Here is a 22,405-nt window from a genome sequence, read left to right as displayed (position 1 = left end):
ACTGTTAGGTCCATGAAAGAGCAAGATACTCAAGCACAGACCCCTTCATTGTACAGCTTGTTTACAAATAGTGAGTGGCTGCTTCCGTGGGATCTCACCTAACACACAACTGTCCATAATTACTGGGGGGGGGTTCAGTCTCTCATAGGCTGCTAAAAGCATTTTCTTGCAAGAGATCAGGATTTTCCACCATCAAGAAATCTAAAGCTTTTTACTGCTGTGGTGTAGGACATACTGGTTGCAACTAAAACCAGTGCTGGAACAGTAAACAAAGGTTGATTTTGTCCATTTTTCACAGGCATTCATCCAAACCAAGTCATTTCAGGTTCTGGCCAGTTGGAGTAGCTGAATACAGACACAGAGATGCTACTTAAGGACAAGATGAAGTAATGAGTAAGTAATTTTTCTATATCTGTCCTTCTCTAAGGACACTCATATCTGTAAAAACTCAGATTAACCTCAGTAGAAGACAAATACACATACTAACATGCCTTGAGGAACCAACCCAATCCCCCAATCCATAAAATGAAAATAAGGATTAAAAAAAAAAAAAAACCTACTACATTATTGTAAATATTATTTGAATATAAAATACATACAGTGGTGGGACGTGTTGGAATCTTGAATTGTCAAATTTAAACCTAGCAAATGTTAAATATAATCTCCTAAATAAGTCTGAAAGACTAATGATGATCTCTTGGCTAAAGTTGTCTTCTACATTGTAGGACATTTATCAATTAACTAATTTATTATTGGTCAGGGGTTATTTTAAAGGCTGCTGAGACCATCTGCTGTGCTGACTTAGAAGAGCCTTAGCACTTTGGAAGTTTTGACTTCAGAAGTGAATGCTGTGGGTTCTTCTAGAGATATACTAAAACATGTATATATTTCTGGGGGACAAAACAGGGGCTGTTTGCTTTTGCTGTTTGCTTTTAGTTAGTGAAACTAACTAAATGTCATGGGTTTGTACAAAATGCGGGTTTTTATTTTTCTTGGTCACAAAATGTACCAGCTGATGATAAAGAAAGTCGAGAAAAAAACTACCTCTATAGTTTTCATATTTCATATTATTTACATGAAAATCAGTGTGAAAGTTATTCCTGTAGCAGAGCAGAAGGGATTGTATTACAAAATCTTTTGTCAGAGCATTGTTTCTGACTGAAATTTTTATGATGATGTTGAATAGAGCTTTCAGTTGGTTGAGATATTTTTGTTTCTTGCCTGTAGGAGAGCAGAGGGAGGAGGAGATGCAAGAGAGAAGACAAGAATTTGTTAGAATATTTAAAGAGCTCAGTCATAGACATCAAGTGCATCTTGTCCTGGTCTTTCAGTTTGAAGATGAGGATAAAATATGGAATCATCAGGGTCAGAACAGAGCAAGGGCAAAGGAAGCCAAACTCATTATCAGCAACTAAGTTTCCAAATACAGAATAGTTTGTCTGTCCTTGTTAGGCCTGTTTTCTAGATTTAAAAATAGCCAAGATTACTCTTTAATCAACACTTGCAAATTATGATCTGGCAGTGATCTGTGAGGAGCATCCTGCATGTCTGTGCTGTTTGGGTAGTCACAGATTTACGAGTTTTCCTGAATGCCTCCTGGAAAGCTGGGAGGAAGGCCACAGTTCTTTTAGGCACATAAATAAATGCCAATTGTGGTAGTGGCAAAACTGAAACTTGGATCATGTCCTTTACCTCCTCTCTCCCCTCATGTGTAAAATACAGGGAAATATCACAATATAGTGACCTTGTTTTATTAAAATATTTCAAATTTATGTTTACTGAACTCTGAGATTTAGACCAAACTGGTCTAGAAGGTGCTGTCCTCCCCTGCTTTTGGGGGGAAAACTGCCCAGTGATTCACAAGGGATTTTTAAAAGTTTGATCTAGTTGATACAAAAGAATTCTGCCTACCCCTTTAGATTACTGTATTCACATATGTGATAATGTTTCAGTGCTCCTCCTATTTATACTCCCCTAATCTTTTTTATGTAATGAAATGAATTGTTGTTTCTCTAAGTGTTTAAAAATAAAGAAATAATTTCTTGCTTACAGGTGATTGTGTAATTGGGCAAAACTTAATCGAATGTCTATCTGTATAATTCCACTAGTTTTGATGCCTTAAGTTTTTGCTTTCATATTTTCCAGATTCTGTACTGCATTAGTTTATAACTCTGAACTCCATATAAAGTGTTGGCAGGTTCTCCTCACAGCTCAGTCACACAGAACAATCCTTTTCCAGCCCCAGAACCGTTGCAGCCTCAGGCCCAAAAAGTGCAAACAACATCAAATTGAGGAGAGCAAACTGGGAGGATGGGACTGCATTACCTGGAGCTGAAATTGGACAATTAACCCCAAGATGGAAATGGACCAAAACTTATAAATGTGCGAAAACTCATGACCCAGGGTCCATCTTGGGTGTAGCCACGGCCAGGCTCTTGTACTGCCCAAGGTGTATCCTTTGAAAGCCTTTAATAAATCCCTGCTTTATTCCTTTAACACTGTCTAGCCTCTGTTCTAGGTAGCCTCTCAAGGCATCAGTTTCAGTGGAAAAATCTCATTAGAACTTGTAACTGAACTGAAACTCTGCTGATTAAAGCAGCTGATGACCCATGAACAATAGATATGCCATTATACATTTTTATAATCTTCTCTGAAATGGAATAAGAAATTAAATGAGAAAATGTCTGTATGGAGGAAAATATTGCATTATCTCTACATATTGTAATGTCATCTTCAAAAATTACTCTGCAGGAAGAATGACTCATTTTGGAAACAGAGAATGTAATGAAATATCCATGAAAGGTCTGAAAACTGGATGGTTACAGTGATTGCTATAAATAGGTTTCCATAAGCTAAATAAAGGGTTTCTGTGAAATGTCCAGGTGCTGATTTGGGCAAGTCATTAAATGTGTTGGGAGATGGGATTGCCTGAGTTTGAGCTACTGGAATACTGAAGAATTCTTAAGTCACAAGAAGTATTACAGTATGGCTCTTATTTTGGCTACCATTGCCTCTCCTGCATCTCTTCTTTCTCATGTCCTCTTGTTTGTAATTTCTCTTTGTGTATTGCAGAGTAGTAGAAATGTCTGCACCTGTTGTACCTTTATGCTTGATTAAAGCAAATGATACCAGAGGGTATCATAATCTGGTAAAATATTCCCAGGAAGAGAAAAAAGTAATCCCTGTGAAATGACTCTGTTTCTAAAAAAATGGAACAACTTATTAGACCCGAATGGTTCTTCTCAAAGATGAGCCAGTCATGGAGCTCATCCATCATTTCCATCAACATCATGGCAACAGGAGTTGTGGAAAGGAATGCTCAATTACAAATTTTCTGATCTTGCCCTGTGGCTTTATGACAGTAACCCTGCTTTTAGGTAAGGTTTTGCTTCAGCTCTGGTCTTTCTAACTCTGACATGTAGTGAGAGGGACACTTGTAAACACGGATGAGAAAAATAGTAGTGTCCCACTCACATGAGTATTAGTTACTGCACAAATAGCTATATGGGACTGCTTGTCCCATTCACATTTTCTGAAAAATCCCTTTGCCCAGGATTTTTCTCCTGGGAAACTGAAAAGCCTCAGATAAAAAGGGAAACAAATTCTTATCTCATTTTCTTCTCCTGTGTTGTGTTCACATGTGGAATGTGTTTGGAGATTGTTTACCACAGGTGATTGTTTTATTGGTTTCTGGTGTGAGTTGTTTTCACTCATTGGCCAATCAAGGCCAAGCTGTGTCAGGAGTCTGGAAAGAGTCACAAGTTTTCGTTACTACCTTTTTAACATTCTGTAAGTATCCTTTCTGTAGTCTTTAGTATAGTATAGTTTAGTATTCTTTAATATATTATAGTATCATAAAATAATAAATTAGCCTTCTAGAACATGGAGTCAGATTCATTGTTCCTTCCTCCCTTCATCTGGGGGCAACACAAATAAAACAGCTGCTCAGTTTTCTTTTCTCTCCCTCAGCTTGAAAAGTTCTGATGTTTCTTAGTCTCTATTGTTTCATACTATTTATAACTTGTAGCTACCCAGATCAGCTCACTGTAGCTCCCTTGCTACATTAGAAGATTGTTATTGTCGCCTTTCTGTCTAAAATTACCCTAGAGTGCTTTATCTTCTCGGTTTCCTCTTATTATTCTCCCTCAGATCATTGTTCTTGATGCTATTTCTAAAAGTAATGTATTGATTTCCTGTCTCTCTCCCTGTGTTTTGATTATTAAGATTATAAATGTTTTAAGATTGTCTGTCATTTATTACCTGTATTGTATCTCTCTTACAAGACAATTGCTACCCTGAATTTAAAAGCTGAATCACAAGCCTAATGAATCCAGAACAGCCATCAAATACCTCTGTGTTCTTTGTTTTATTACTTCATTTCCAAGGTGCTGGTAACAAAGGACTACTTTTTTTCCATGAACAGCAAGATGATGGTTTGCATTTACCTCTCTGAAACCACCATCCATCCACTCAGTCTCTATCAGGGAAACAACTTCTATAAAGAAGCTGCTGTAACAAAAGCATTCATCTAATTTAATTTACTTTAGCTCATAAATCTGATATGTGCAAAGCCTGAAAGTTTCAGGTCCATAACTATACTACTTCTTTACTATTCAAGCTTCAGAGTCAAATGATTCCAAGATAAAAGTCGACTGCAGCTCATGAGTTCATGAGGTTTAAACTCGTTAAGCTTATGAAACCAGTGTTGTTTGTCTACACAGAACCCTAAGCCAGCCTAGGTTTCTTCAAGCTGGTAAACCGTCACATACTATGATTTAAAAGGGAATAATTTGCACTTTTGCTTGCTTAGAATCAGCTTTGAGTTGGTGAGAGCTCACACACCTCTGCTGCTGGGGGAGCCTCCTGCCTCAAGGGCAATGTCCTCTCTGCAGTGTGTTGTCTTTGACTCTGAGTACCTCATGTTTCTCTGATTCTGCTGATATGCTGCAGTTAAACTTCCTTGGAGAAAAGCAGCCAAGGCTTGTCCTGCAGGATTGTCTGGTTCTTGGGGACATTGTGGGAAAAAGGGGCGCATAAGCAACTGAAGGCCTGTAGGAATCTGGAGATGTGGAGAGAAATGGAGCTATGAAAAAGAAAACTGGGTGAAGGGCATGGACCACAGGAGTGAGGAGAGGTGGATACTGCTCCCTGTGAGCTTGGCAATTCAAAGCCTCCTGCTGGAAGCAGAGTCTGGCATGCCTACACCCTGTGTCTGAAGGGCAGCGTGGGCAGTGCTGAACTTCAGTGCAGCTAAAACCCTGCTTAAGGATGTAATCTAAAGATTGAAAACAAAAGCTAACCCAGCCCACATGTTGGAACATGGCTGGATACTATTGACTTGAGTGGAATTTCACTCCAGCAGAGGCTTACTCCAGCCATGATCCTATATTTGAAAAGATAAACATGAATGTATGCTTACATCCCGAATGCAAGTTATTCAAGGGAGATAAGGCAAGAGAAAGTAAATAGAAGTCATTCTATAGACCAGGATGCCAGCTGACCTCGTGTTTTGTCAGCTCACTTCCCAGTATTTGCTCTGCTGAAAGGAAAACTTGAGTATTTCTTTGCAATGTTTGTGAATGGATTGGTGCGTTCATCTTTACGCTTGTCTGTCTCAGCTCTGCAAACAAGATAAGGAGTGATTAACGTACCCTGCTGACTACGTGGGCACCCTGAGCAACACCCCGGCTGCTCCCACTGCAGCCCAGCCAGGAACAGGGCCGGAGCAAGATGCTTGATGTGCACAGTGTGTGAAAGGATCTGTGGGGAGCTTAGGATATTTATCCAGCCATAAAGAGAACAGGTGTGTGTGTGTGACTCCATAGAAAACCCAACGTCCTGTTTATCAAAGGAAGTTTCTTGTTTTTTTGTGGCACCAGTCATCCTTGCATTTGAATCTTTGGACAAGAGAAATAAGGAACAAAAGTAATAATAGCTGCAGTATTAGACTTTCTTCCTGAAAGCTGCTTTGCATGGAGGGTGGTTGAAAGGCTGGGCTTACACAGAGAGATGTAATTATGTGGCCAGGGCCTGGGTGGGAAATCTGCTTTATCTCTGAACAATAGAATATTTTCCATCTGCTTGGTTGGAGCAGAAACCTTCTCTATTTATGACAATACTTGGCATAGTGTTGACACTAAAAGTACAATTTTCCATTGTTTTTTTGACCCTTGGATAACTTGGTTTATGGGCAAGGGTTATGGCTTTTCTGCTGCATTTTCTTTAGGAGGAGGAAGCTGCAAGACAATGACTGTATGCAGATATCTTCATTCATTTCTAGTGAAGCCTTGCTGAATGGCACTGAAGGCTGATGTCCTGGCTACTGGAGATGGAGGCTGTAGAGTTATCTCCTCATATCAGTGGTTTCCAGATCCATAATTCAGATTGAAACCTTTGTCACTTTTAGGCCAGTGAAAGTCATCTCAGCATCCCAAGAGTCAAAGAGCATTTTTTTCCACCTTGTGTATAATGGCAAACAATAAATATTCCAAAAAGCCGTACCAAGGCTGTAGCAACAGCAATGAAGAGGCTGTGGTTCACAGGTAGAGCTTTGCAAATGGTTTTATTCTTGGGCTCAAAGTGGAATAAAGCCACATTCCCTCTTGCTCAAGGAGGCTCGGAGTGGAGATTTCTCCAAGAAGGGGCATGTTTGGGCAGTGGCCTTGCAGAAGGGAAATTTTCAGGTTGAAGTTGGTTCAGCCATAGAGCACCTACAAAAGAAAAATCCTTTAAGGGGAAAAAAACCCCAAAACCCAAATGTCATAATTTCACGAGATTAGGCATGTGTTACTATTTTCTATGAGAACCCTAGTATCTTTTTCTGCCAATTTAGTGGCAATAATAAAATATCTTTAGTGATTTTACCTACACACTTTTATATATGCTGCAAAGCTATTTGACCAAAATGCAACCCCTGATATCTTTGAAATGCCTTCTGCTAGAAATACAAACCAATGCTTTTTTAAAGTAACATACTGACAAGGATAATTTATGTATTCTACGGTATAGAAAATACTGCAGGCAGTGCTATTTTTAGCTGTGTAACCTTTAAGCATATTTATCTATATCGTAGGAAATTGGATTTTAACAGGTGAATAACTTAATATAGCAAGGCAGATAATTACAGATGTGGACAATGTCTGTCCAGATCTCTGTTTTTTCCTGGCTCTAAATTATTCATATGGGATGGCCAGAAGCCAGCTATGGGGATTATTGATAAAAGTGAGTTAAGAATAGATTAGAACATTTCTCTTTTGCAGTATAATGTTTCACTGTTGACTGCATTATTTTCCATCTTCCATTAAGCACTGCAAGCCAGACTTTTTTAACCCAATTTTAAACTATTCATGTTCTATATACGTAATATTATTATAAATGCTTGAGTTCCTTGTTTGTAGGGCAGGGGGTGTTCTTTTAAAAGAATTAATGTTGTAAACAAGAAGACAAACATTTCAGCATTTTGCTCAGGCATGGATTTTCTGGAGAAGTAAAACTTTTCTTCCAAAGTTTTGCTACCTGTCAGAGCTGGATGGCTGAAATGTGCAGTACCCTTTCATTTTAGTTGGTGGTGCCAGTGCCATTCTCCTGTGACAGTCAAAGTGTTAGCCCAGCTGTGGGTTTGTGTATTTTTTCTTGTTCTCTGTCACTTTTTTCACTATTGCTCTTTATTTTTAATAAATCTAGATTACCAAGAAGATTAAAGTCTTTGGCCTGTATGAAGAGATGAAGAGATGGAGGTACATATGGGGAATTAATTTGAAACGTGATAGTGGAAAAAACATAATTCCTTCTAAAACACAAAATAAATGAGATTTACTCTGTGGCTGTGCAGCATAGTTATAATAACTATGAAAAGTAAATGAAGACTGTACAGTGGTATAAGAAATGTGAAGTGACTATGTCCCTATGAAGGCCAAAGAGTATTTTGCTACGCTAACATGTTTTGCTGCATTTGAAATTCATTTGAGGCTAAAAGAGGGGGAAAAAAAGAAAAAAGAAGTTTCACTAATGAGGAAGAAAAAGGTATAGAAATAGAGTTCAAAATATTGAGGTTTATTTTGGAATTGAAGTATTTTAGTCTTTGGTCACATTTCTCACCTATGTTGTGGCAAATAGCTGTAAGGAAGGAATGGTCAAAATAGTAACACTGAATATTTCTGGTGTACTGAGAAATGTGGAGAAAGGACAGCAGCAATAGCCAAGTGAGTGCTAGAGATTAAAGATTCAGCTCTAAACTCTGAGCTTGCCTTTTTGTGTCATCAGGGTAAATTTCTTTAGTATTTTTCCCTGGTGTAATGAAGATCATTTTCTGATTTATATTGACAGAATTATTTATTTTCTTCTTTTTGTTTTTCATTAATTTTATTTATTTCCATGAATGCTTTTTATAGTCCCAAGATGAAAGTTTCCTGTTGTGTTGTACATTTCCATGTGACTTTTAACTGTAAAAAAAACTACAATTCACCAACTTTGCTGGTAATATTAGGAAAATATTGTCCTAAACTTCTTTCCTAGCATGCTTCTGGCTCCTGATCTTTCTCCAGCTCTAGATTTCTGAGCTATTGCCTATGTTGTGTAACTTGGTCATGTAAGATTTTGACCTTAGATGAGTGGAAGCTGTGGTACAGGTGCATATATGAAGGTACTGTTTTTAAGATGTCCAACCACTTCATTTTTATTGCTCTTGGCTTTGCATTTGTGTGTAATTGGGACAACTGGAAATACTGAATGGTGGTGGTGCTTCTCACTGAACTGTCATTGCCATTGCAGTCATTGTTTAAATAATAATGACTTCAAGAGAAGGAGGTTTGGTAAGAACAACAAATGGGGTCTCTGTGGGAAATGGAAACTGAATGACAAAATGATCAAACATGCACAACGTTTGTAGAGGCCATGCAATAAATTATGGGAGTTAACATAGTGTAATCACAGAAACAGAAGATAGTTGGAAGTAGAAGATAGCTCCAGTGTGGTCTAAAGCTGATACTGTCTCTCAGATGATTTTCTGTTTCCACTTGCTAACATGCTAACTTATGATAAAGAATCATATCATTATACACTTGAGGTTTTTAAGATTATTGTTGTCATTCCACTAAGTCTGACTGTTTCTTATATTTCCTTGCTATTCTTCATATTCCTGCCAGGGTATATCTTGATGGCCAGGATGAAATTTTTGAGGTGTTCAACTTTGTTTACAGTCTGGGCATTGCAACAGCTTGTTTTGGTGTCTCTTCTTCACCCCTGCCCTACCTCTTCCTTTCTATGCCCTTTCCTCTGCTCACTCTTGGCTGGCCAGTCCTGCCCCATCCTTGAGCAAGTTCTGAGCTGTAACTGAGTTAATTTATCTTTCTAACTAAATCTAAAATATAGTAAAATCTTTTTTCTAGATTGTTTTCTGTCCTTTCAATGAGTTAAAAAAGAAGGGCCTGATGAATACTGAAGCCCAGCTGGGCAAGCTGGCTGAGAGAGTAGGGGGAGGGCTGGAAAATAATGGTTGTGCAGAGGGATTCATCAGTTCTGTCAAGAGAGCCAAGTCCTTGTGGCTGTTTGCATTTGTTATGCTGAGGAATATCTTCAGTGCAGATAATTTGAGGAGGCAGGAGGCCCAAGAGGCCTTGAATTGCTGACCCCTTGGATAAAAAAGGGCTTGGGGACCTGTGGCACAGCCAGATGAGGGACACTTGGGGACACAAGGAGCCGATGGCCCCAGACATGTAGATTGTGAGGCTGTAGAAGCTTAGAGTCTCCTTTGCTCAGGGTCCCTTCTCAGAGACATCAGCTTAAGCTGTTGATTCTCACTTATTATTGTGCCAAAATTAAACTACTTTAAGGATCAGGATGTCTGAGATGCTGCAATGGGAACCTGGGGCCAAGCCAGTGAGGAAACCTGATGTGGCTCTGTGAGTGTGGGGGGTGTAGCTGGGAAGGCACCTCGTTCCCAGCTCAGGTGGTGCAGGTGTGACTGCCAGAGCAGCTCCTGGATGGTTGGACAGGGAAGTGTCCTTAACAGGAACTTGTCCAAAACACACCAGTTTGGTGAAAATGGAGGGTTCCGAGAGTCTGTGTTAGGATGAATCAGCCAGAGCAGGGAGCAAACCCTGTAGGGCACAGCAGAAAGCACTTGCCCGGTTAACCTTGGCACTTCTGTCTCCTTTTTCCCTGTATTAAAAGTTTTCTCTTCCTGGACTTTGCATTGTGTTTCCCTGAAAGGTTGCAGTCTCCCTCATGGAAATTATGCAAATGTCACTGTGCGCACGCAAAAAATCTGACAATGGCACAAAAAGTACAGGACCAAAATAGGTTTTGCTAAAAAAAAAAAAAAGGTCTATGTAGCAATGAGAGACGTAATTTCCCTTGGACATATTAGAATTATTAGGAGATAGTTCTGTTTATCAGTCTGCCAAAGTGTCTTTTAAAAATGAACTATACATTTCAAAAGGAAATGTGTGTACAAATTTAGTGACAATGATGAAGTAAAAAACCCTGGGATGTAAAAGCAGATTCATTTGCTGCCCCAGATCTTTAACAAATGAAGGAGTTTAGTTCATGTTGCAAAACAAGCTGGCCTTCTAGCAGGGGCCAGGGCTAGAATCTTTTGCCAAAGGTGAATGGTTTGGAAAACTGAGCCTGTGTGAAAGGGAAACAGTGGAAACTATTCCATGCTTGGAGCGTGCCTGGGCTCTGGAAAGCAGCTCTGTAAAAATGTCAGCCTCTGACTGAGTAGGTCTATTTTCTATGTGTGGCAGCAGCCTGAGCCTGTTGCCTGGTTTGTGTCCTGTGTGCAGGTTGTGTGCACACCACGGTCGATATATTGGTGTTGGGGCTTTGGTTGCTTGGTGCTTCCCAGCCACCAGCACATGCAGCAGATGCTGTCCCAGCCCTCACCATAAGTGGAAACCTTCCTTTGCAGACTTTTCTCTGCAGATCTCCTCCTGCTTCACCCTTGCAGGTGTCTGCAATGCCGCTGGTCCCAGCAGAGTTCCTTTTAGGGGTGTTTTTGGAAAGCTGGGGCTCTGCAGAACAGACCTAGAGGCTACCCTGCCTTGTGAAGTGTGAGTGTCCCTTTGCCAGAGTGCCAGATTTCTGTGTCCCTCAAAAATGCCACAAAAGGAGCACTTAGGTCTAGCAAAGCGTAGTAATGCCACTGAGTCACTGTAGCTTTTCCTAATGTTCTGCTGATGACTTGAGGTCCTAAATTCTGACAGGAGCCACTCACAAACATCTACTTGGATGTAAATATGTGTATTACACATTGCTACATTTATACTTCAGTTTTCCATCAGACTTTAAGCTCATTTAACAACTCCTGAAGTGTAAGACACAGGTATAAATGACCTGAAATTGAGTGTCCCTTGTCTGACAGGGGAAGTTAATAATGTTAGTCTCTGAGGGAACTAGAGCAAGAAACATAAATAGGAGCAGAACACTGTGTTCCTTCCTCAGTGTCTTGCCCTAATCCTGACATGTGAGCACCTACCAACACAAATAATGTTATCGGGTCAGAATCGCCAGCCAGTAATAAATCAGCGAGGCTCTAGTGAGGCTCTCACTGCTGTACAGCAGTATGACCTCCAGTCAGGAAGAGACTTTTTATTTGGGCAGAGATGCTTGTGTTTGGTAAGAAGCATCTTGCTACAGTACCCGGGAGATGTGCATGCAGGTTGGAAAAACAGAGACAGAGGAAGGTGTAAATTTATATGGACTCTGTGTGGATGATGTTCTCTTCCAGCTACCCAGAGCAGCTGCAAGGCCAGTAAGGGTTTCCAAACGTGGAAGAAATGGGCAGACAGCAAATGCTCAGTGGCATGCGGGTTATAGCTCAGAGTTGGACGTTACTGGTTACAAATGATTCACTGCTGGCATACACTGGAAGGGTAAACCTCTCCTTGCAAATGTGCAACACTTGAAAAACTGAACATAGGTAGATGATGAAACCTGCTTTTGGAGTTACTGGCATTTCTGTCTACAGAAAAGATTGTCTTTTCTTCTCAAAAACTACTTGAGAACTCAGTGGAGAAATCTCAGTACAACATGAGGTTAGAATTTACCTCCTTTGAAAAGAGCTGGATGTGGAAGAGCCAATTTCAGTATTCTTTTATTTATAGAAATCTTGGTGGCAGTTTTGTTGCAACTGTGTTCCTACGTGCTATAAGCATCCATCAATACATTTCAGATAGATCTCAAGCCAGCAGCTCTAGGGTTTTTCCATTTCCACCCCTGCACTTTCCAAGCCTTTTCAGTCCCTGTCAAACACTTTATCAAGAGTCATGACGGGTGGATAAAGCACTAGCAAGCGTATCAAGAATTATAGTTTCTGTTGGAAAAACAAGAAGTATTTGGTTCAAAATGTTGGTTCTACTGGTTATATTTAAAGTCCTTTGAAGTCAATAGTGAAAATCTACTGATCCTACTGCAAGATGAATTCTTCCAAGGGATCCAGTACAAACATTCAGAGCTACTTATCGAGAAGAATCAGACTTTCAAAACCAGAGACAAAATACCACCTTTAATGCACATATTTACTCTTTATGTACTAAGCACAAAGAGGAGGCCATAGGGCCAGGAGAGAGATAAGGTAACTTACAGTTTATACCATGAAATTGTATCTGACACCACAGTGTATCTGTTTGTGAACAGTGTAAATGAGTCTGAACCATCTGGGGAAGTGAGTAAGAAGGGATCTATGCAGCTGATGGCAGAGGACATCCCCTGTACTTTCTGCACTGTACAGAGGAGGAAGGAAGGGCAGGTTGCACAAAGGCAGTGCCAAGCTGTCAGGATTTCCTCCCTGAGAACTTCTCGTGAATGTACAGAGCATTGTGTGTTACCCAGATATTGCATTGGTGTGTAAAAGTACAGGTCACAGGTACATCTGTGACAAAAAAGGGTAATCATGGCTGTAAAACTGGGCATGCAAAACAAATGCTTGAATTATGGTTGCTTGTAAAACTTTCCTTAGTCTTCCATCTAGAATTTAAGTACTGCTTTGATTTCCAGAGACACTTTGAATGCATGCTTCTGTACTAGTTTGGGCAGGGCTGTGGCCAGCTCGTACCCCCATCCCTGTGCAGATAATTCACAGGTAGGTGACATACAAAATCCGCATGGAACTGGTATTTTTTGGTGCCCTTGTGCATTCTCTAGTTTCTGTATGGCTTTGCTGTTGCACAGAATGTCTATAAACATAACCCACAGTCACCTTTTGTACTTTCTCATTTTCTCCCCAAACAAGAATGGTCTGGTCTGGACTTTGCAGTAATCTCTGATGTACAGGCAATCTATCTCCAGTGATGCAGGAAAGGAGCCCCAGCCTCTGTCAGCGATCAGGGCTGGCTGGCAGGAGGAGGTGAAGGTTCTGCCTAATGTTTAAAGGCAAAAGGGCAAAACATTGCACAGATCAAAGGGACTCAATTATTCACTTTACACAGGCAGAGGCCTTCTGTGGTTTCAGGACAGTGTGAGAGCTGGAGCACCCAAAAGAAAACCTGCATTTCCACTGAGCAGGGCATGGCTGGTGATGGAAATGTCTTTTTACCTTGCAGTGCAGTGGCTTGCAGCACTGCTGTCTGCATGTCCTACAGGAACAAGCTCTTTCAGTTGCTGTGAAGCTTTTCAATCACTTTGAAATTCGTCCAGGAAGCAGCTCCTCTGTGACTCCCAGCAGCAAAGAGCAAATCGGCATTTGGAGACCTTTCTCGTAGTACTTTGCTAAACTATCTCAGAGATTTGTATGTGACACTGGCAGTTTTTCTGAAAGAATAATCAAAACTCCTCAAAGTGTTTAAGGAAAATATGGCAAGAATTTAAGCCTTGTGTTAGAAAAGTTGTTTGTATAATTCCTCAGAGAATTTATTTATAAACAATGTTGTCGTACATTAACTTCTTGTGCACCCAGTCCTACCCGATCCGCTTTCTGTCTCTTGAAATGTTTAGATAGAAAATATAAATAATCTTTTTATGCTTACTTATTGTCTGCCTCTTGCATTTACAAAGATGCAATCAAGTTTAGAGTTAAACCACAGTGCTTGTTTAAAAATGTGCTGTTTCAGGGACTCTTACGTAAATGCTACTTGAAATTTATTTTTTCTTTCTTCAAATTTTTTATTGCCCTGTCATCAATGTGGAAGGAAGATGTGTGATCAAAAAGAAATGTAGGCCCAACATATTTAGGTCAGTGACATCTGTGCGCTCAGATCCTATATCCACACAGATGTAGGTGTAAGGGCTGGACAGTAGGAAGGAACTACTTCAAGAAAGAGCTGTCTTTATCCTGCGATTGACTCAGCATTTGGAATATCTCCCTGTCCAACTCCACAGGTAGTCTCTGGAAGCCAGAATAATGTGCTGCTAAATGTGAGTAATGCTATTTGTATCCAGCTTGTGGTAACAAAAATTGCAAACCAACACTCCAAAAACCCTGAAAATCTTCAGGCCCTAAAACCATTTAGAATTACATGCAAAAAAACCCAAACAAACCAAACCAAACCAAACCAACCAACAAAAAAAAAAATACAACAAAACAAACCCAAAACAGAAACAACAAAAAAGAACCAATAAAAACCCCCAAAAACCTCACCAACAAAAACCCCCAAATCCCTCATTGTTGGGACCTCATGCTGATTGTACTGGATTAAGTACAAGTTGTTGCTGCAAAGGCTGCACAGGCCTTGCAACACTCCCTGGAGAGGTGACAAACGTGGCAGCCTGTTTTGTTTCTCTGCTAATTGAGCAATCACTCATTGCCATCATGGAGGCAATTCCTGCCTGCTCTTGCAGCAGTGTGTGCTGGTCCTCCTGCCCCTCGAGCCCCTGGGAACTGCTGTCCCTGCTGCTGGTGGCAGGGCTGGCATGTGTCTGTCCCCAGTACAGAGACCAGGGGCTCTTTCACCCTTGGTGCTCACACTCCGGTAGGTGTTGAATGAGCAATAATCCAGTGCCTGTTTCTGGGTCTGTGCACAGCTCCATGCTCGTACATCCCTTCTGTTGTCTGACCATAGGTTTTTTCATGATGTGCCTGTATTTCGTCAGTTTCATTTGATTCTTGGAGTCTGAAGCACTAGGTTCATACATCAAAGGGGGATCCTACTTCTGGCTGAGGGGTTATGGCCATACATGGTACTTAGATTTATAAACCCGGTAAAACTGTTGCTATTTTAAGAAGATGCTGCCAGAAGTCTGGCTCTGGCCCTCTGGAACTAGGTCTAAATAATAATTTTTAAATGTTCCACAGTGGTGACTCTATCACCCTCCAGCAGATTCTCTGTGCTGCAGCAATAGGGGCTCCAGACAAAGGCAATGGCATGGCACCATTTTATTTTAGTCCTAAACACTCAATAAGAATTAAAAAGAAAGAAGAAGATCTCTTAAATAATAAAAAAGGGGATTTGGGGACGAAAGTGTAAGTTATTAGCCTTGTAGTCTTTTGTGCTTTTGGAAGTCACATTTCAGCCTTTGCTCTGCAACCACAAATGCTATAGATATGTTTTAAAAAGAAAATTGAATTAGTTTTATATTTAAGCAACTGCTCCAATAGCTTATAGCTCCCATAAAGCAGAAAGGACACCAGAGAAGTTAAAAATGCTGCCCAAGTTCAATGTGCTTTTGATCAACATGTGCTTTTAAGTCTTAAACTTTCACTTTCCATTTTCTTTGCCCAAACCTTGTCAAATAATCTCACTCTAGCACTGAATAGCCAGTTAATTAGCATGCCTCTTTGTTTTCTGCCACTGCTCTAGTAACAGCAAGGAGTTATTTCCTCACTGCCCTGCTTTTACTGCTCTGCTCAGGAAGCTGTGACATGAGGATTTGTCAGTGCCACCACACTGACACCACAGCTGCGCACGATGACATCTCCCAGTGAATCAAAAGGGAAAGGCAAATGCCATTACGTGTATCCTGGGGTGCAGCACTGACTGATATGGAAAGTATTAAGAAGTGGCATAATGAGCAGTGTGTGTAGGAGTGCTGGGTGCAAGTAGGGCTTCACTAAAAAAAGCCTTGTGCTGTCTGACAATTGTTTGAGTAAGCCTTAAATTGACAGACGGGGAACAAAGACTGCGCCTCTACTTTTTGGGCTGGCTTATGTGAACAACAAAGCAAACAAGCAGGGAGCATCAGGTTTCTATTTTTAAACCAAACATTCCTTTTGATTTTGTGCAGAATGATGTGTGAGCAGTGAAGGGTGCACCTTTCTATAGTGTGTGATGATGGGGACTGGAAGTGAGTCCCTGCTCCTGTAGGCTGCAAGCATGGGAATGTGCACAGTTACCGCGGTGTAAATAACCCCTCTGTGCTCGGGGGAACGTGCAGGTAAAGTGTAAGCACTTGTTAACCATCCTGGTGTGGCTGTCAGCGCAGGAGGTTATCAGAGCCCACCCGGCGGGTCAGGATGCGGGAGCCGTGCAAACAGCTCCTGTGGGAATGGCACAGGTTAACACCGTGTGCATGCAAGTGTGTGACAGCTCTGAGTCACTCCTTAATCTTTCTCTCAACCGCATAAGGTGGAAGTGATGGACAGCCACCAAGTTCTGCCATGTGTTCGCACACCAACTAAATACTGATCCTTGTGACACCGCTATGGAAGGAGATGCAAGAACCTGCTCCTTTTCTGTGCAAGGAATGCCAGAGCTGGCATCCTGCTGGGGGTGAGGATGTGTGGGCGAAAGGGTGGCATTGCAACACCCTAAATATAGATGGGAAGTCCCCAGCTACGCTGCGGTGGGACTGCATTCCAGTCTCTGACAATAGTGCATGATTTTCAGACTGCTTTTTTGCAGCATAGTGCTGGCTTTGCCTCTTTCTAAAGTGCCTTGTGCTGTGCTCTTCAAGCCCTGGCTGTGCAAGCAACATTGTTATAAAATAGAAACATTCCCCTGACATAAAGCTGGGCAAGTACTTTCTTGTTAGAGTGCATGTCCTTGTCTGTGATGTTAAATAAGCTTGTCCTGGACTCCTGCAGTGATAATTCAGAAAGAGAACTTTTAATCACATAGGTTTTTTTACCCTTTGTGGATGGCTGCATTTTTGCCCCTTCCTTAGCTTGCGGAATTCACAGCTGGCACTACCAGCTGTGTGTGCTTATGAGAGTGTACAGGGAAGACATAGAAAATACGACGCTCTTATGTCCTGGTTACAACCTCAGCAAAAGTCTGAGAAGTTTTTCAACTTTGCTTTAACCCGTCCCTAGATCCACATGTCAACTGATCCCTGTAACTCTTAGGGGGACTCTGCATAGTGGCACACAACTTGGGTCCTTATTTTCCTTAGGATAGCTGAAGGGAGCAAAGATAAGATGATCCCTCTCTGCGCTGTGGCAGCAAACCACTGCTTGGACATTTGTTGCAAGCAGGCCATCAGCTCTAGTAATCACTCAGCCTACTTTTTTTTTCTTTTTCTTTTTTTTTTAATCTAACCTGTCGTATCTTAAAGCTGTTGATACTTTCAATCTCTGGATGATCCAGAGTTTAATTACAGACTGTGCAAGGACATGTTCTCTCTTGTTTGTTTTAGATGTGCCTCCCAGCAGATGTAGTTGGGTGCCAGACACTTCCTGCGTTGTGTGAAGCAGGGAGGGCTTGTTTTGTTGATTTTTTTTTAAACTCCTCTGCACTATTTGCAACATTATAAACAGGCCCCTCTGCCACTTTTTTTCTTGGCTTAAAATATTAAAACCTGTCAAAACTCAAGAGGGATTTCACACCTTGTATCCCCAACTGGCTGTTGGGGTACAAGGTGTGAAATCCCTCTTGAGGACAGACCCTCTGCCAGCTCCCAGAGCAGTGTGGAGATGAACATTGGTCTGATTTCACAATCCAGGGCTTTCTGCTTTTCGTCCTTTTCCCATGGGCTTTTCTGTGGGAAACAAATCTCTGAAAAGGAAAGTTGTCCACTGTGGTAACGGGATTTTTCTTAAGTGCTAGCTGCAGTGAAGGGAAGCTAAAATTGCTTTTGAAAGCTGTTCTAATGTCTCCTGGGCATTTTGTACGTCTCTCTATTTTCCACCTCCTCCCAGTAATGTATGGCAATAAAATAAGATCTAGTGTTAGGAAATTGCTTTAGAGTTAGCTCGGGTTTGTCCTAGATTTAAAGTGATTCCTGAATATTTGTATTCCTGGAACCTTACTCCATATGAAAGTCCATTTTAGCTTAATGTATTTCCCTGAATAGTCTAAACTAAAAGGAAAGGAAAAGACAGCTGGGTACCAGCACCTAAATATTTCTATTATGGGCAAAATATTCTGGCTTATTTTATTTCACATTTATTATTCCAGCAAATTCTCTGATGAAAAAAATGTTAGTGGAACTGTGGAAAGAATTGAATCCCTTTTTTCCCAGTAAATCAAGTCATCACTGTAACCTCATTGAATTGCTTCATATTTTCCCAGACTAAGGGACTGAGAGGATATTTTGGATAAAAGATTCTGTTACGCTGATGTTTATAAATGCCAGTCTTTATACCAACTATCTCTTTTTAGCAAAATCCTATACTCTGTTTAAAAGGCCTCATTTTAGTTTGAGAAGTAAGAAAGATACAGCAATAACTTCTCTTTTTGTAACAAAAATGTGCCAGCCTTGTTGTAGGGCAGAGTCAAGTCAAAGCCAGGGTGGATTTTCTTATTTCTTTGTATTTGTCCCCAAAATGAGGTTTCTCATCTCCATTTCTCACATGCCCTTGCAGGTGACTGGGCACCCGGGAAGCTGAAAGATCTTTGTGTCACTCGCCTTTTCCCCATACTTTAATTATTAAACATGGTCACCATTTATCAGGCACAACTTCTCAGCAAATGTCTTTCTGGAGGAAAACCCACAAATCTGCAGAGCTGGAAAGCTGATGTTGGCTGCTAACAGCAGGCAGAGTAGAGAGAAAAGCAACCTGGGGCTGCTCCAGGACAGGATGAAAGGTGCCTCTGCTGCCAGAGCTGTCCATCATCACACCGCACTGGCTATGAAAATGTGGCAAGCTTTTCTTCAAGAGGCTAGGTTTTAAGTGGCAACTTTGAGTTTGCACATATGCCCAATTAACTCAAAATTAATGGCCCAGAACTTAGTACAACAGTTGTGCTTAATGTTGCAGAACAAAACCTCCCCTTTTATGTCCAGGGTAATACTTTTTTTCCTGAAACAGTGTTGGTTAGTCTTGAATATCAAAGGATTGTAAGCATAAGTATAATGTATGCATTTAAATTTATTTAGTTTCTTGTGCCCTTTGATGAGCCTTTCCTAACACCCAGTATTGCATTGCTTCAATTTTTTTTTGTCTTTACAGCTTTAATTTTAAAAATAAAAAAATAAATAACTCCCTCTTCTATGTGTTTAGCTGCATGCTTATGAAATCCCTGTACACATGGTCAGATGGAGCAATGAGAAAAGATGGAGTTAATGCTTCTGTGGCTGATTGCTTGATTTGCATTTCAGGCTTTTCTGAAAGGCTAAACTTGAGGGGGATATCTATTTATTCAAAATAGTTGCAATCTCATATATGTTTTATTTTAATATTAACGAACACTTGTATTTTAAACACAGACTTTACAGATTGTAACTACTCTCCAAGCTCTAGCTGATAGATAGATGTATATGGTCAGTCGTTGAAATGAGTGTAATGATTTCAATGGTGTGGTGCCAAGGGGGCACCAGACCTAGTTATAAATTAATAACTTGGATTTATTACATAACACCAGTTGGAAAGAAAAATGCTTTAAACCACCTCCAGAGTGCTCTGGTATCTTGGAATGTAACTCACTGTGCTTTATTTTGGGTCTAAATCAAGAGCTGTACCTGTTAGCCTTTTGTGTCAGAGACTTTTTACAAGGGCATGTAGTGACAAGGGAAAATGGCTTTGAACTGAAAGAGAATAGGTTTAGATTAGATATTACTGTGAGGGAGGGGAGGCCCTGGCACAGGGTGCCCATAGAAGCTGTGTCTGCCCCTGGATCCCTGGAAGTGTTCAAGGCCAGGTTGGACTGGGCTTGGAGCAGCCTGGGATAGTGGAAGGTGTATCTGCCCATGGCGGGGGGTGGGAATGAGGTGATCTTAAAGTTCCCAACCCAAACCATTCTATGATTTTATGAAGGAAAGTTTTGAAGCTGAGACTTGCCAGCAGAGCTGTAGGTCTTGGAGTGCTTGATCCTCGCCTTGGAAGAAAGCAAGAGGGCATTACTGCAGGTGTGATGTGACTGAAGTAATGTTAGCTGAGCTTCCAAAACCAGTTTCAGACAAAACCTGACTTCTTGTGAAAGGTTAATTGGGAAATATAAATGCTGCTTGTGTGAGGAATCTATTTTGGAAAACACCAGATGCTCTTCCTGGGAGGAAGGTGGCAGCTGCCAAGGTTAATGGAAAGAAAGCTGTGCTGCGGCTCAAGATGTGCCCGTTAGCAACAGCCATCATTTGGTGATAAGGAAAAGTTACATTTCAAAGACATTTCAAACAAGAAACCTGGTTTGAAACGTGGCTCCAAGGTCTCACAGTTATTTTCTGTACATCAGATCCAGCTCTTAGTGATCAAGGACAGATTGGGTTCTTTCTTCATAAAAGGATGATGGAGGGAAAAAGATATCTGGTATTGCTGATGTCATTTACTCCTGCCAAGGGGAAAATGTGGGTGAAAAGGATTCCCTGAGTTTTGTAATACTGCAGTATGGCAGTAAATAGAAACGGTGGCTGGGGAAGACTTCAAGAATAGAAATCATTATCATCAGTCTTCAGGCTCTAGGAAAGGGAAATAATCTGCTACGTCAGTTTATCCAAGTCTTTTGGCATTCCTGAAACTGCATCAGGGAGCCTTACTTCAACCCCATTTTCAAGTAATGCATCTCTGCCTCTCTGGGAGAGACTAAAGTAGGAAATACTGATTAGTTAGGAACATACATGTGCTGTAAATAAAATTTCCTTGAAACTTGAGCAAATTTAGGTGCAAGTTGAAGCTGTTCAAGCAAGAGCAGTTAAAGTGCTTGCTTCAATTAAAACTGTTTGGCCCTAGTCAAAATGTAACCAGTAACTACAGTCAATAATAACATCAGCTTCAGCTGCTGTGGCTGAGCTGTACCTGCTGCCAGTAAACCACTTTTTGTGTTATGAATAGTGCCTGAGAGGGGCAGAATAGTTATAAACTCTGCAGGAAGAAAGACGCAGCAACACAGTAAGTTAGTTCTAACCCTCCTCTCAAATATACTGGATCCTTGAGTAAATCAGTATGGTCCTAACTAGTTTGGGAAGGCATCACTGCTTAGTGAAAGCAGGGAAAAAAAACTGGCTACTTAAATCACTTAAAACAATCTCCTGGCAGCAGATTTGTAGTCTGATATTTTCCTTATAAAAATCAATACACTGTAGGCAGTGTATCCTGTTCCATAACAGCATGAGTTTTACTTGTTCTGGAAACTGCTCGTCATCAGAAAGCCACTAAATAAATGAAGATGTACTGCTGGAAGATATGAATTTCCATCAGTGCTTTTCCAGCCCTGTTTGGAAGCCAGGTAAGCTGCTTTTGGAAAAGGATGGTAATGTTCTGAGCAGCTTTGTCCATTGACACTTTTGCCCATTTGAATTACACCAGTGACTCAGGTCAGGTCACGTTATAAATGTACTAAAATTATTTCCAGGCCATAATTGAACCTTGTACCTCCAATTTTACACCAGTAGGTGCTCAGGTGATCTGTAAAATTAAATTATTTCTTGGATGTTAAACCAGCCAACCAGCCCTTCTCTTTCTTAATGAATGACCTGAGATGTCCCTTCTCTGTTTGAACACCACCACACAGTTTTGCTGGTGATATCCATTTCAGCTGCCCTCTACAGTCTGTAAATATCTCCTGAGGTGCTGCCCCGTGACCAGTCTCATTGGGTTATCAAGGAAGGGGTGGCAGAAAATCAGGAATGCCATTTCCAGATGGATGGCATTCCTTGTGAAGATGCACCAAAGCAAGGTGGATGTGGAATCTAAAGGGAAAAGTATGACAAAGCGGTGATGAGGGACTTGAACCTCAATGTCAGTCAGCCACACCTTCCTGTATCTCAGGCCATCTCTCACCAGTGTGTCCCTCTCTTCCCTGTCACCCTTGTTTAGCATCTGGGTGGCTGCAGGCTAAGTTGGATCAGTGATCTGATTCTGTGGAAAACAAATCCACCAAAAAAAGAACAGTTTCCTGCCTGACCAGCTTGCTCATCCAGCTCCACAGCAGCTGCACAGCTGCTAAATTAGATGCAAGGGCAGTGAGGGACAGGCAGGGAGCGGGGGAGTGTGACAGTGTGACCATCCTGCTTCTCGGGAAAGCAGCTGCTCTGGGTGCGTCAGACCACAGCGTAACGAGAGACACATCCTTCGTTTGTCTGAGCAGAGTTCCCTGAATCCATGCAGCTAGCAACACCCTGTGGAAAGCTCATGGAAGAATGCTGATGCTGTCCCAGC

At 41.1% G+C, this 22,405-nt stretch overlaps 1 long non-coding RNA gene across 5 annotated transcripts in view; it reads left to right on the top strand.

Annotated features, from left to right (window-relative positions):
• LOC136560108 (uncharacterized) overlaps positions 1 to 22,405 on the top strand; it is a 65,914-nt gene that overhangs the window by 9,642 nt on the left and 33,867 nt on the right. For 2 of the 5 annotated variants that reach the window (XR_010784082.1, XR_010784080.1), the window contains 2 exons: positions 299 to 393; positions 2,240 to 4,349. This is a non-coding gene — a long non-coding RNA (uncharacterized lncRNA). Of the gene's footprint in view, positions 1 to 298; positions 394 to 1,227; positions 1,528 to 2,239; positions 4,350 to 22,405 lie in introns of those variants that run through there. The other 3 variants (XR_010784085.1, XR_010784081.1, XR_010784084.1) reach the window with 2 other exon arrangements.

This window comes from Molothrus aeneus, chromosome 9 (assembly GCF_037042795.1).
Source record: "Molothrus aeneus isolate 106 chromosome 9, BPBGC_Maene_1.0, whole genome shotgun sequence".
Classification (NCBI taxonomy): Eukaryota; Metazoa; Chordata; class Aves; order Passeriformes; family Icteridae; genus Molothrus; species Molothrus aeneus.
The sequence above is the reverse complement of the archived record's forward strand: the minus strand, read 5'-3'. Positions and strand labels throughout refer to the sequence as shown.